Source organism: Chelonia mydas, chromosome 14, assembly GCF_015237465.2.
Source record: "Chelonia mydas isolate rCheMyd1 chromosome 14, rCheMyd1.pri.v2, whole genome shotgun sequence".
Lineage (NCBI taxonomy): Eukaryota > Metazoa > Chordata > Testudines > Cheloniidae > Chelonia > Chelonia mydas.
The window spans coordinates 8,683,293-8,696,656 of NC_051254.2; positions in this window are offsets into that span (position 1 = coordinate 8,683,293).

Genomic DNA, 13,364 nt, shown 5'->3' on the forward strand with positions numbered 1-13,364 from the left:
CTGTCAGCTTGAAATCGCTGAACCTGTTGTAATGAACCAAAGTAATCTCAAACGAGTGTGTCCACACCAGCCATGCTGAATCACTTTAAGAACCATTGCAGGCTTGCCCTACATTCACATTAGTGCTGCTCAAAACCACTTCAGTTAAAAGGCCCTCCAGAAATCTACCCTACAGTCCCAGGCATGGCTCCCAGAACCAGTGGATTCTTGGAGGTTTCAAAAGGCTCCCAGTGCTCCATGGAGCTGCAATGAGCCTATGGGGCTGTTTCAGCATCTCTATGCCCACACTGGTGCGAAGGATTTCAGACTGAAATGGTTTAGGCTGAACCAGTTCTTTACCCCGCTGAAAGATTCATCTACTCCATCTGATTCTTGGAACGTGTCACAGGGTAGCTGGATCCTTTAAATAAAACAGGTCCAGCCCTTCCCCTGTCCCTCCATGCCAGTACGGGTGCTCCCAGTTGGCCAGTTAGAGGGCAAGGCAGCACCTGGGGCTATAAAGGATCAGGGAGATTAGAGTTGTGGGAAGTTCCTGAAGGAGGCAGCAGCAATGGGAGGAGATAGAGGAGGAGGAGGCATGGCATGGCATTTGCTGGCTGATCTTCTTGAGCTGGAGCCAAGGGCTAAAGGGAGTTGAAAGCAAGGACAGTGGGATTGCTTAGCTGCTGACATCTCCATGCTGGAGGGGGCTGAGGGCTAGGTCTCCCTGTGGACTTGTCTGAGATGACTGGTTAATAGCACGGGGAGAGTGATGGCTGTTTCCCTGGTGAGGATGAATTCCCAGGAGAGTGTTGGTGGTGGGGGTGTTCCTGCTGGGAAGACTGGGGTTACACTCCAGCAGGGAGGGTTGGGGTGGCTGTCTGGCTGAAGAAGAGTCTGGGTGTGGTGGAAGATGCTGGAATGTGGTATGTGCTAGGCTGAATGATTATATGTTGTGGGATTTGAAGGCCTGCGTGCACTGGGGGTGATAAATAGACTATGTTCTGGGACTCTTGCTATGGCATATTTGCACTATGTCTTGTAATGCTACGCTTCCTGGGGACTGGTTTATTGAACCAAGAGAGCCTGTCCTGGAGCCCTTGGGGCCTGAGAGAGGAAGTGGGAGGGTAACTCTGGTTAGGGTGCCCAGAGATAAGGAGGTGCTCAGGGATGAAGGGAAATCGTTCATGTGAACTGGTTTGAGCACTTTTGTGTGTGGAAGTAGAGTGTGTCACTGGCATGCTCGGGAATAGATCAGTAAACTTACCTGCTGCAGACAAAGCTAATGTACCTACCCACTAAACAAGGAACAGTCATACACGATGAGTTCCGCTTCCTGTTCCACAGAATGTGGCTTCAGATGCCAAGCAAGCCTCATCTGTTAACCTGTTAAACTGAACACTTGGGAAAGATTCTTGTATCTGTTGTTGAACCAGTGCCCATATTCAATTAAGACCCAAAACAATGAGCCATTACAAATCTGCTGGTTTAGTTCTTCATATTTCTAGCATCTCACCAAGCCTGGCTCAGCAAATGTAAAACCAAGTGTGCTGTAAGTATTCACCCTAAAAAGCAGGGGGGAAAGGGGTCTTTTACAAAAGCCCCAGTTCATCCTCCCCACCCCCTAGCCCCAGTTCCATTTGAAGAGAGACTGGGGGATACCATTTTGCATAAAACAGAATGGAGATGTTGTTTCATGAGATTCATTTACACAATAGTGTGAGAAGCAACAGGTTAAATCACTTCATAGAAGAGGTCCTGCAGGTGTAATTCCCAGTAGTGAGAGCTGGAGTTCCCAGGTCTGAGAGGGGAAACAGACCTTGTTGCCTTAGACACCAATTTTACACTAGATGGCTTATTTTCATGCAAGCAGAGATGGTTGGCTTGACCCCTGAGCCTCACTTGCAGAAAACATACTAGCAACAGCAGCCAGTTTAAACAAATTTAAGCCAGTTTGTAGGAGACGTGTCCAAAACCACTGGCCTTATTCTTAAAAAGGAAAGGAGTACTTGTGGCACCTTAGAGACTAACAAATTTATTTGAGCTCACGAAAGCTTATGCTCAAATAAATTTGTTAGTCTCTAAGGTGCCACAAGTCCTCCTGTTCTTTTTGCGGATACAGACTAACACGGCTGCTACTCTGAAACCTGACCATATTCTTGTGTCCCATAGAAATCTTTAGCCAATATGTTGAGAGAGAGCAGAGCTCTTTCTCTGTCCCAGAATGACACAAGGGGATTGTTCTCCATGAGGCTACGCAGTGAAAGAGCAAGTAGAAAGGAAACCTGGATCCCCTTAATTTACAGCACATATGAGGCTGCTTGAATTGGTCATTGTTAAAGTGCAAGCACTGATTCTTCAAAATGTGGAAAAAGAGAGCACAAAGCCAGCCTCTTGTGTTAAGCTAGAGAAGTCAGAAGCCAAGAAGCCTCCATGGGAAAAGCAGCGGATGGGGAGAATGCTGCCAGGAGGAAATTAACAATAATTTCAAAAGACAATGCAGCAGCTTTCAGAAGTGTGATTCCTGGAATCTATCAGCACAGTGCAGACTGAGGGGCAGGAATTATCAGCCATGGCTACATGGCTGTTTCAGGCTGAGGCTTGAGCCTGCAACATTTACTCACTCATTATCCTTAGTCACTAGGGCCCAATAGAGCTTTGAAGGAATGAAATTCTAAAGGTAACTTTTTCTTCAGTTTGGGGATACTTCTAAACAGTCAGTGAAATCCAGCGTTGCCCTTCCCCCCACCACTCTTGTTTGAATTTAAGGGCTCAATTCATCATTGTGATATGGCCCTTGCTAGTAGAAAGCAGCTGCAGGGCAGGTGTATGGGCACCATGGGGAATTCCTCCAGCACAGGGAGCCCTGTGACTTCACAGGTGCAGGCGGCCTTCTGGGGCAGGGCATGAGCAAAGGTTGGAAGAGGACTCAGATGTGATCAAGAAGCTCTTATGTTCTGGCTATTCTGAATTCCTTCAAAGCTCTATTGCTCCTTTGGAGCAGGAGCACAAATTAGGGCAGCCTCTGAAAGGTGATGGAGTGAGATCTCTGGAGACTGAAACCCTCTTGTTCCCCAGGACAGGTGCGGCAGCTTCCCCCAGTGTACAATTTTCAAGTGGATGTTTTATATATGTTGTGGGATTAGGTTTTCCTTATCAACAAAGATCCCATGGATGTTCCTTTGAAAAACAAATGATGTGTGGAGCTCAGTGTTGCCAGCTCATGACTTTATCAGAAATCTCATATTAGATGCTTTCCCAACTAGAGCTCCAACTTCTGGAGTCAAGCGAGGAGGACAAGAAGACAATCACTTTCTTTTTTAAATGACAACTCAAAGTTTCTGGTTCTCAGTTTTACAGAAAACAGCCTGAAAACAGGACCCAGGTACATGCTCACAGCTCAGAAACCACATGCCAAATAAAAGTTACTCAAAGCTTCTTTTTTAAAAAACATTCATGGTTGTGGGTTTTTTTTTTGTTTTGGTTGGTTGGATATTTTGGCAGCCTGACTCCAGACTCTTGAATGCTTGGGGTTGGTATGGTTGAGATTTCTTAGGCTTCATGTTGCTAAATGAAATTGTTACTGGAATTAATGACACTTACTGTGTCTCCTTCAGTTTTGGGATGATACAGAGTTATCACTGTATTATTTACATGATGAACATATTGATATTTTTCTAAAGAAGGAATTAAAAATAATCCTGTGACCTGGATTGATCATTCACCTGTGGAGGTGAGAGGGTACTTTTATCTCTTTGTCCTTCCAGTGTGGGCCTCTCTAAAGGTGCCAATAACAGTGCCAATTGGGGGAGCTGGTTTTTGTATTATGGACAATTGTCCACCTGGAACTGGACCAGACTCACTACACAGAAGCCAGCCATCTTATTGATAATGTAGATTTCTTTTTTGAGCTTTGAACTTCCATTTTATTTGCTCTTTTTCCTTGCACAGTCACAGTTGCCTGCAAGTGGAAGAAGAACCTACTAATCCCCTAGCTTGCAAAGCACACAGTAATCCTATTCGTCAGACTGTGGAGTTCAACAGAAAGGAATTCAGTGTTCTTCATCCTTAAAAATCTATTCTGCTGCCTGGTTGGGAATTGGGTGGTAACTTTCCTTCCCACTCCGATCCCATTGCTGCTAGCATAGGACCGAAGGGCATCCCAAAGTAGGCACCCCAAGTGGTCACTGGTTTTGTGGGTACTTAGGTCCAGCCCTGTGTTCAAATGTGTCCTAAGAAATGATAGACAATTATTTCTGCTGCTTATTCCTAACTGAAACCTCATTAAAGGTCCAACCTTGCTCCCTCTAAGTGTTTTGTCATTGACTTAAATGAGACCAAATTTGGGCAATACGTGATTTCCAGAAAACACTCAGCTGTGTTAGGATTTTTCCTGGAATATCTTGGCATGGTAACCCACCTGGCTTGTGCTAAACTTTCCAAGAGAAATTGTAAAATTCAGAGGGCCCAGGAGAAATTTATTTCTCTTCCCCTTCCTAAGTGCTTAATGATGTTTCCCTTATTATTTTTGAGATTGCCAACTGTGCCTCATGGTGTTTAGTAATTTCACCCCTTGCTGGAGCGGCCGTAGCATTACTGATTTTTGCTAGAGTTATTTGCAGATTTGAATAATTTACCTTACTGCATGTGATACAAAGTCACTGCTCATTAGGGGTCCCGTTCGTCCCTGCACAGGGATAGCTTGTGTAAAGGAGAAGAAACTGAGTTCCAATTCGTGAATTTTCCTACTTATTCTCCCAACAGGATGAGGGGGTTTCCCTCCCCCCGTAGAAGACACTGTAAATACCCCAAGATTCTGATTTGGTTTTCCCATCTGTGAAATGAAGCCAACACTCCTCTGTCCCCCAGGGAGGCTGTGAAGCTTAAGTAATGGCAACATTTTCAAAAGCCACTATTGAACTTTGGGTGCTGCACCTGAGACACTATGCACCTAATCTGCAAAGATGCTGAGCATGCACCACTTGAGCCAAAGTCAATGGGAGCTGTGGTTGCTCAGCACCTGTGAAAATCACGCTCTTAGATGTCTCAAATTGAGCACCTAAAAACTGTGGCAGTGAAAATCAGTGTCCAGTATTGAATATTTTGCCTTTATGCTTTGTGAAGTGCTTTGAGTTCATGGAATGGAGGATGCCATGAAATGCAAAGTATTAATGTTTCTTGCACAGCAACTGGGTGGACTGACTCAGGTCATCCAATGCACCGGTAAGGGCAGTTATATGGCAAAACTTTTGTAAATACAACTTTTCAAGACTTTGTGATAAGTAGTGGTGGAGAGGCTTAGCCTCAAAAATATTCATCTGGGATATATGTCCTAGTTAGAGCTGTCTGGAAATGCTTTGAGAGTTTGAAATTCCCCTTGGAAATTTTCCTGTTGGGCAATTCTGACTTTCCCATGGAAATTTTAAAAATGTAAGAAAGTAACTTTCCCCCAACTTTCTTATTGTTCCCAGCTTTTTCCATTTGGGAAACCATTTAAAAAGTAAGTGTGTGTGTGTGTGTGTGTGTGAGAGAGAGAGAGAGAGCAACAACTTTTGACTTTTAAAAGTAACTCGCTATTAGGTGTTACACTTAATTCACATTTAAGAATTATGTGCTTTCTCTCTGAAATGAACACTTTCAACACTTCGTTACTGTTTTCCAACTGGAAAAAGGTGGAAAATTCAGTGTGTGTGGAGGGAAGAGCTGACACCTTTTAAAATGTATATATATTATAAATACACTTTTTAAAATGTATATATATTATACATTAGAAAACTCTGAAAAAATTCATTTTTTTCCTGAAAATTTTTATTTAGATTTTTTCCCCAGAATTGTTCATATTTTCCAGAAAATGAATAATTCACTTGAAAATTATTTTTTCTGTGGAAGAAAATGTTTTTGACCAACCCTTCCCCCGCCAAACAAACCCCAAACATCTTTTTGTCATAAAATTTGTGACCAAGTTCTTCTCCTGGTCCCACTTCCAGTCTCACACTAAACTGGTCGGAAAAGTTTTGATACCATTAATATTTTGCTGCCCTAGACAGTCTAGGGCAGATCCTCAGGGGAAGTCAATGAAGCTCTGACAATTTACACTAACCAAGGATCTGCCCTTCTGTTCTGTCTGTGCGTTAGAGAAGCCCACATGGAGAAAAGGCAGAGCCAAACTGCCATGTCATGCTGGAGAGCTGAGTTCAGGTCCCAAGTTTGTCCTTTGCTGTCTTCATTGGAAGGTCTAGGAGCACCATAGAAACAACACATCCAGCCTCTGGAAGGGCAATGAGCTTCTCAAGTGACCCTCCCCACGCATACAACCCATCCCATGAGGAAAGGAGCTGAACCAAAACCTCCAGAGACAAAGAGGCCATCTTACCCAGAGGGCAGATTTATTAATTTTTTAAAACTTTCATTATTCTGGGGGCATAATTACTGATTTATTTTTTTTTTTGAATACTCCACATGATCAATAACATGTGGTAGCTGGGAGAGGAATTACAAGGAAAAATGCTGCTGTCAAACCACAGTGTAGACCTCCTTGTTTTTCAGTCCCATTTATTTTTCATGTTGTACCTTTGTATTATTTTGTAATATATAAAGCAACCCAATAGGTTTAATAATCAGTTGGCACCCCTCTGTGTTTGAGTCCTGGTTCCCAAAGGGGACTCAAACCCATACTCAGTGGCTTGCTTAATCTGTTCCCTTGTATTGCTGGTATTTTTATTCTTCTTCACACAGTCTGTCTTGAGGGAGATACTTAAAGGACGAGATGGGTGGGGCAAGGAGAAGTAGCAGGACAGCTTGAAATGTTAGTTTACTACTTGTTTTACTGTTTTCTTCTTATTGCTCTTTCAGTGCAATGTTTCTTGAAGTGGCTTATTAAATAGAATAATTCAAGAGTTCCTGGTACAATGCTTTAAACACGGTCATGGGTGGGTGGGTGGGTGCGTGGGTGGGGAGATATGCTATGTGTAATGGATATTCTTTGTAGCCATGTGCATATCTAATATTCTGCACAGGATAAGGAGTTCACCCTCCGCTATCCAAATGTTATGGTGAACATGACACTTGTCTGTATAAACACAAGTTGACATAACTGATGAAGGCTTTTTCCCTAAAGATAAATAAATAAAAGCTTTTGATGAGTTTTTGTACTGGAGCAGGGTGCGTCTTCGCTCCTGTCTTCTTGCCCCGCAAAAATGGCACAGACTCCACGGATGGGGCAGTCACAGTGCCACTTGTTTGAGTTCCCTCCACCAACCCCATTACAGTCCCCATGCAGCAATCTGTTTACAATCTCCTCTGTGTTTTCACCCTCTCCTCAGGACCAGAGAGGACCAAAGGTCTCCTTTTCCTAAGGCCTTTAGGAGCCTGGGTTCAGCTAGCCCCATTCCTCCCTCTCCCTTGCATTTCCTTCCTGTGTCTTAATCCTTCTGGGCTGATGGGCTAATTATCTCACCTAGCCCCCAGCCTGATTATCTAATTATTTCTAATTACCCAGTCAGCTTTCTCCAGGGGAACTAATGGGTGTCAAAGTGATCAGAGTGCAAGCTCACTTGTTCACTCCCTCCCCTCTGTCCCAGATACCCAGGACAACTATGTTGTGTATGTAACATACTCTTAATGACAAAACAAATAAATGCAGGTCCATGTGCAAGCACAGATTAGGAGTTTGTAATGCAAATGATTCACCTAGGTGAACGTGACCTCACTTTGGATATGAAGGAATTTTGGATAACCAAGTTTCAGATAACCAATATTTCCCTTGCATAATGACAGGTTTCAGAGTAGCAGCCGTGTTAGTCTGTATCTGCAAAAAGAAAAGGAGGACTTGTGGCACCTTAGAGACTAACAAATTTATTTGAGCATGAGCTTTCGTGAGCTACAACTGAAGTGAGCTGTAGCTCACAAAAGCTTATGCTCAGATAAATTTGTTAGTCTCTAAGGTGCCACAAGTCCTCCTTTTCTTTTTGTGATATTTCCCTGTATGTTTTGTACCTTGTATATAAGATTATACCGTATGTAGTAAAATGAATAGCCGCAATTTGACTAACGTTAGTATAAGATCTACTTAAAATTAGACAGTTTTCATATTTACCATAAATGGCCTGACAATACATATCTTCAGTGTGGGCCACAGCGATCGTGGTACAAACTACTTTGGTAATAACCTCTTTCCCCAAGATAATGTCAAACTTCTCACTATAATTTCTCTTCCCGTAGACATCTGGGCACACACATGGGACCAATGGACTCATTCAATGCACATGGGTTGACTTTAGCCAATTTCTTATCATCCACTTTGTTATACCAATGCTTGACTGGAGCTTTTGATCTAAAAGAACCCATTGCAGCCCCCGTGTTCTAGTGTTAGTCCAGTGCTGACCTCTGGTGGCCAAAGAATTTACAGGCCATTTCCTAAATATTTGAAAATGAGATGGAATGCTCTATAAATCTTGCAGTTTCCATTGTTGATGGGAGTTTTCTTCAAGTAAATACTGCAGAAGCGATCCCTGATTTCTATACATAATCATTTTTTAATTTAAGCATATGTTCATATAGCTGGAAATAAGATGTAAATTTTTGACAGTCAGAGTAATTAACCATGGGAACAATATACCAAGGGCCGTGGTGCATTCTCCGTCACTGACAATGTTTAAATCACGATGGGATGCTTTTCTAAAAGATCTGCTCTAGGAATTATTTTGGGGGAGTTCTATGGCCTGTGCTATACAGGAAGTCAGACTAGAACAGTGGTTCTCAACCAGGGGTCCATGGCCCCTTGGGGGGGCTGCGAGCAGGTTTCAGGAGGTCCGCCAAGCAGGGCCAGTGTTAGACTCGCTGGGGCCCAGGGCAGAAAGCCGAAGCCCCGCCACATGGGGCTGAAGCCTGGGGCCCTGAGCCCTGCCACCGGGGCGGAAGCCAAAGCCCGAGCAATGCAGCTTCGCAGGGGCCTCTGTGGCGTGGGGCCCTGCTTGCTAGCCCGTAATGCCGGCCCTGGCTTTTACAGGCAGAAAACCAGTTGTTGTGACATAGGTGGGCTGTGGAGTTTTTATAGCCTGGGGGAGGGGGAGGCTCAGAAAGAAAAAGATTGAGACCCCCCTGGACTAGATGATCACAATGGTCCCTTCTGGCCTTGGGATCTATTAATCTAAATTCAATATCACAGTCTGTACAACCCACTTGACTCTTAGTTAGGTGACTTTGAGGCTCTGAGCCTTCATTCTTCTGTGTATCACCTTCCACCTCTGAAATGGGGATAATAATACTTAAATCACACTATGAGGGTTAACTAGTCTTTTTTTGTACAAAACTTTTGATACAAAAGGCACGATATCTATGCAAAGCTTTGAGTAATATAATAATATTTAGCACCAATATGGCACTTTTCACACATAGATGTCAAACCACTTTATAAAGGAGGGTAAGTATCATCATCCATGTTTTATTGAAGGTGAAAATGAGGACAGAGAGATTAAGTGGCTTGTCTAAGGCCACACAGTGAGTCAATGGCAGAGCAGGGAATGGAACCCATTACTCCTACGCCTATGCTCTGTGCATTAGCCCCCCCGCCTATCCGTAAGAGAACCAGGGCTGGCCTTAGGGATGGGCCACCCAGGTGACAGCCCAGGGTGCAGTGCAAAGTTACGTGCTGCCAGCTGGCAGGGGAGTGCCGCAGACTTGCAGAGGCAACGCATGCAGGGGCACCCAGATTTCTCCCTGCTTCCTCCTGGCAGAGGAAGGAAAAGCGGTGATGCATGGATACTTCTCACCCCCGCAACATTCCTCTGTGCCCCTGTCATAACCATACAGCTAAGGGTAGCCTAGAATTCCTCCTTACCTGTAAGGGGTTAAGAAGCTCAAATAACCTGGTTGGCACCTGACCAAAAGGACCAATGGGAAAAGAAGATACTTTCAAATCGGGGAGGAGGCTTTATTTGGTGTGTTCTCTCTTGGGAAGCAGGGAAGCATCAGGTCAGAAAACTCCTTCTCCTATAAACCACCCTAAAAGTCTGTCATATTACAAAAATTGTAAGTAAAAGCCAGGCAAGGCATGTTAGATTATCTTTTGTTCTGCTTGTGAATTTTACCCTTGGTGGGGGGAGGTTTATTCTTGTTTTTTGTAACTTTGAAACTAAGCCTAGAGGAAGTTCTGCTGTGTTTTTGAATCTTTTGTTACCCTGTAAAGTTATTTTCCATCCTGATTTTACAGAGGTGATTTTTACCTTTTTTTAAAAATAAAATCCTTCTTTTAAGAACCTGACTGATTTCTCTATTGTCCTAAGACCCAGGGGTTTGGGTCTTCGATCACTTTGTAACCAATTGGTTACGATATTATTCTCAAGAAAGGGGGTATAAGGGCTTGGGGGGGGGATATTTTGGGGGAATAGGAACTCCAAGGGGTCCTTTCCCTGATTCTTTGTTAAATCACTTGGTGGTGGCAGCGTACCCTCCAAGGGCAAAGAATTTGTGCTTTGGGGAAGTTTTAACCTAAGCTGGTAGAAATAAGTTTAGGGGGTCTTTCATGCGGGTCCCCACAACTGTACCCTAGAATTCAGAGTGGGGAGGGAACCCTGACAGGCCCCCTAGGGGGCTGTAAAGTCGGGGGCAAGGAGCAACACCACGCACTCCGTGCATCCATGTCACTTTGCTGTGAAGCTGCTGCTCTCCTGCCTTCCCCTTACACAGACTAGGTGAGGGGAGTGAGCTGCGTGCATCCAGGTCAGTTTCCCCACGTAGGTGCAGATGGGGAGTGCAGGGGTTAGGGATGAAGGGGGCACAGTGCAGCACAAAGTAAGGGTGGCAATACACCATATACTATGCCACCCTTATTTCTCCACTGCTCCTGCCGGTGGCATTGCCTTCAGAGCTAGGCACCCAGCAAGCAGCCGCCACTCTCCGGCTGCCCTGCCAGTGGTGAGCCCCGGCACCTCTTTCAATACCATTAAGCACTTGGGGGAGGCAGCAGGGCCCTGGGTGGGTTGGAAGTCTGGGGAGCATGTGGGGCCAGGGGTGATGGGAGGTAGGTAGCCTATGGGGGCCAGGGGCAATGGGGGGCTCACATGGGGGCCAGGGGCAATAGGGGCTGGAGCACCAAAATACAAGTTTGCCTGGAGCACCATTTTCCCTAAGGCCAGCCCTGAGGAGAACCCCACAGTGCACTTGTTGTCCATGTTTATTCTTAGGTTAACTACTTGTACCATGAGCTCTGTTCTTTGCAGGTTCTTACACTGTGATCCATCACTTCCTGGTTTTGCTGTGCTTGGAAATGTGGAGTAAAGCTACAGGTATTTCTGAAATATGCATATTGTAAAGAAAAGTATAGGTAGAAAAGAGGAACAAATAGAGGTGGAGGAAAAGTTAAGTGGTAAAATAAATCAAGACGGTTAAACGGGAATCAAACTGACAGCTATTCAATCTCAGCAGTGTACATTTAAAATGCAAGCCAGTTTATTATTTGGAAAAAGAGTGTGCTTTTCTTCAACCATTATCTGGAAAATAATGTGTAGCCTGTCATGTCTAAATTAAAAAACCAAAAAAGAATGACTTTTACTGTCTTTTTCTTATTTGAAGAGCACCAGTCTGAAATCAGAGGAGCTCTCATAAAGAGTAGCCCAGCGAGACTAGCAATCATCAGAATGTGGCTTTCATGGGAAGCTGAATTTAAATAGGAGTGTACATTTATACAGGTAATTTGTTTTCTCAGCATACACCGAAATACTGGGTGGGAAGGTTGAGCGAGCTCTCCCGGCAGAGGGAACAAACCATCATAGCTGAGTTAGAATTATTAAGTGCAGAATCGCACAGTTTCATCAGAGAAAGAAGCCGCAGTGATAGAGACACAAAATAGCAGCACAAAAGGGTTAAGCACAAATCGGCAAAGGTCTGAGTCCTTTTCTTGAGAGGTAAAATAGAAAAATGTAGATGTCAATAAAAGCTACTTTTACACATTGAGCCAGGGAGACCATGGGATCTTGGCAATCTATGGTGTCTTGAATAAATACTGGATTAGGAACATGTAGCCATGTGATTCTGGGGAACTTTAATCCATAGACTATTGATACAATAGACCATGATGTTTGTCATTGGGAGCTTGTGTAGTCAAAAGTGATACTGTCTAATCTGTCAATTAAATGGCATTATCCAAGTGATGTACAGTTTGCAGAGTAAGCACAAATGCTAGCTATCCTCCTTACACAAAGCAGTTATTGACACTGCATGCACAGAGCTTGCTTTGAAGTCCTCTGCACTGGCTGTCCACATATTCATTTTTAAATACCCGCAGCACCAAGTTGACACTGCAACTGACACAGTTTCACATTTGAAATCAATGAGGTTGGGCTAAAGGACCAAAAACATCTTGCCCATGAATTGAGTTAACGCTGCTGAACTGAAAAGCTGACATCCTGTCTTCATTCACAAAGCAGGTACAGCGCAGGCCGTGGGAACTCCCCACACAGCTCTGCCCATGGGCCTAGACTTCATTCTGCCGTGCAAGCCTCTAGGGGTGAGAGGATAGTTCAGTCTCCAGCCAGCAGTGATTTATGAATGGAAATCTGCCCATCCTCAAGTATAGCATGCTGTACAGAATAGCTGCTTTCTAGCTTCACCCCACCCCAGTGGGTAACCCAGTGGACCTCTTGCAGAAGTGCTTCCAAGGAGAGGGAAATGATGATGCAGAGCCAGAGCTGGCATTCTTACACTTCCACCTCCCCAGAAGTGATGGCCACTGCGATGTATTGAAACCTGTGTTAAAGCTGTAAGCTATCCTTTAAATGCCCAGGGATAGTTTTTTGTTGTTCCTCATCTGGTTTGCAAGCTACAGGGCTCTGTAGGAAAGCACGTGATCTGAGTCTAGCTTGCAGCAATCCGGAGACAGCCAGGCTACAGTAAGGTGAGGTGAGTTGTGCCTTTCTGTTTTAGGGAGCAAGCTCATTTGTGCCTCTGTGTTCTTTGGATTAGAGTTCTGAATGATAAGAAATAAAGTAGTGTTATGTTGAAACCTTCCAGCAAGAGTACTTTATGTTTTTATTTAATTCCTCTGTGTGTGCTGTGAACATAAATGGGCACAACTGCACCAAAAGGGCCCAATTCTTCTCCCATTGAAGTTTTTGCCACTGATCTCCAATGGGAAGAGGATCAGGGCTTAAGGTACCAAGGTGTGAGCCACTTTAACACGGGAAGGAGTAAACTTATTCTCATACCATTTGATAACCAGCTGAGAGAGTGTCTAATGAAAGGAAAAATTGCCAACGCTGATAAAATGCTTTCAGAACTGTAAGTGAAATGAATGAACATGGCAGCAAGCCCAGGTTACTAAACTAAAATGAGATGGTCAATTAGAAAACTAGATTTACTTTTAAATAACTTTAAGTTATTTAAAGGCA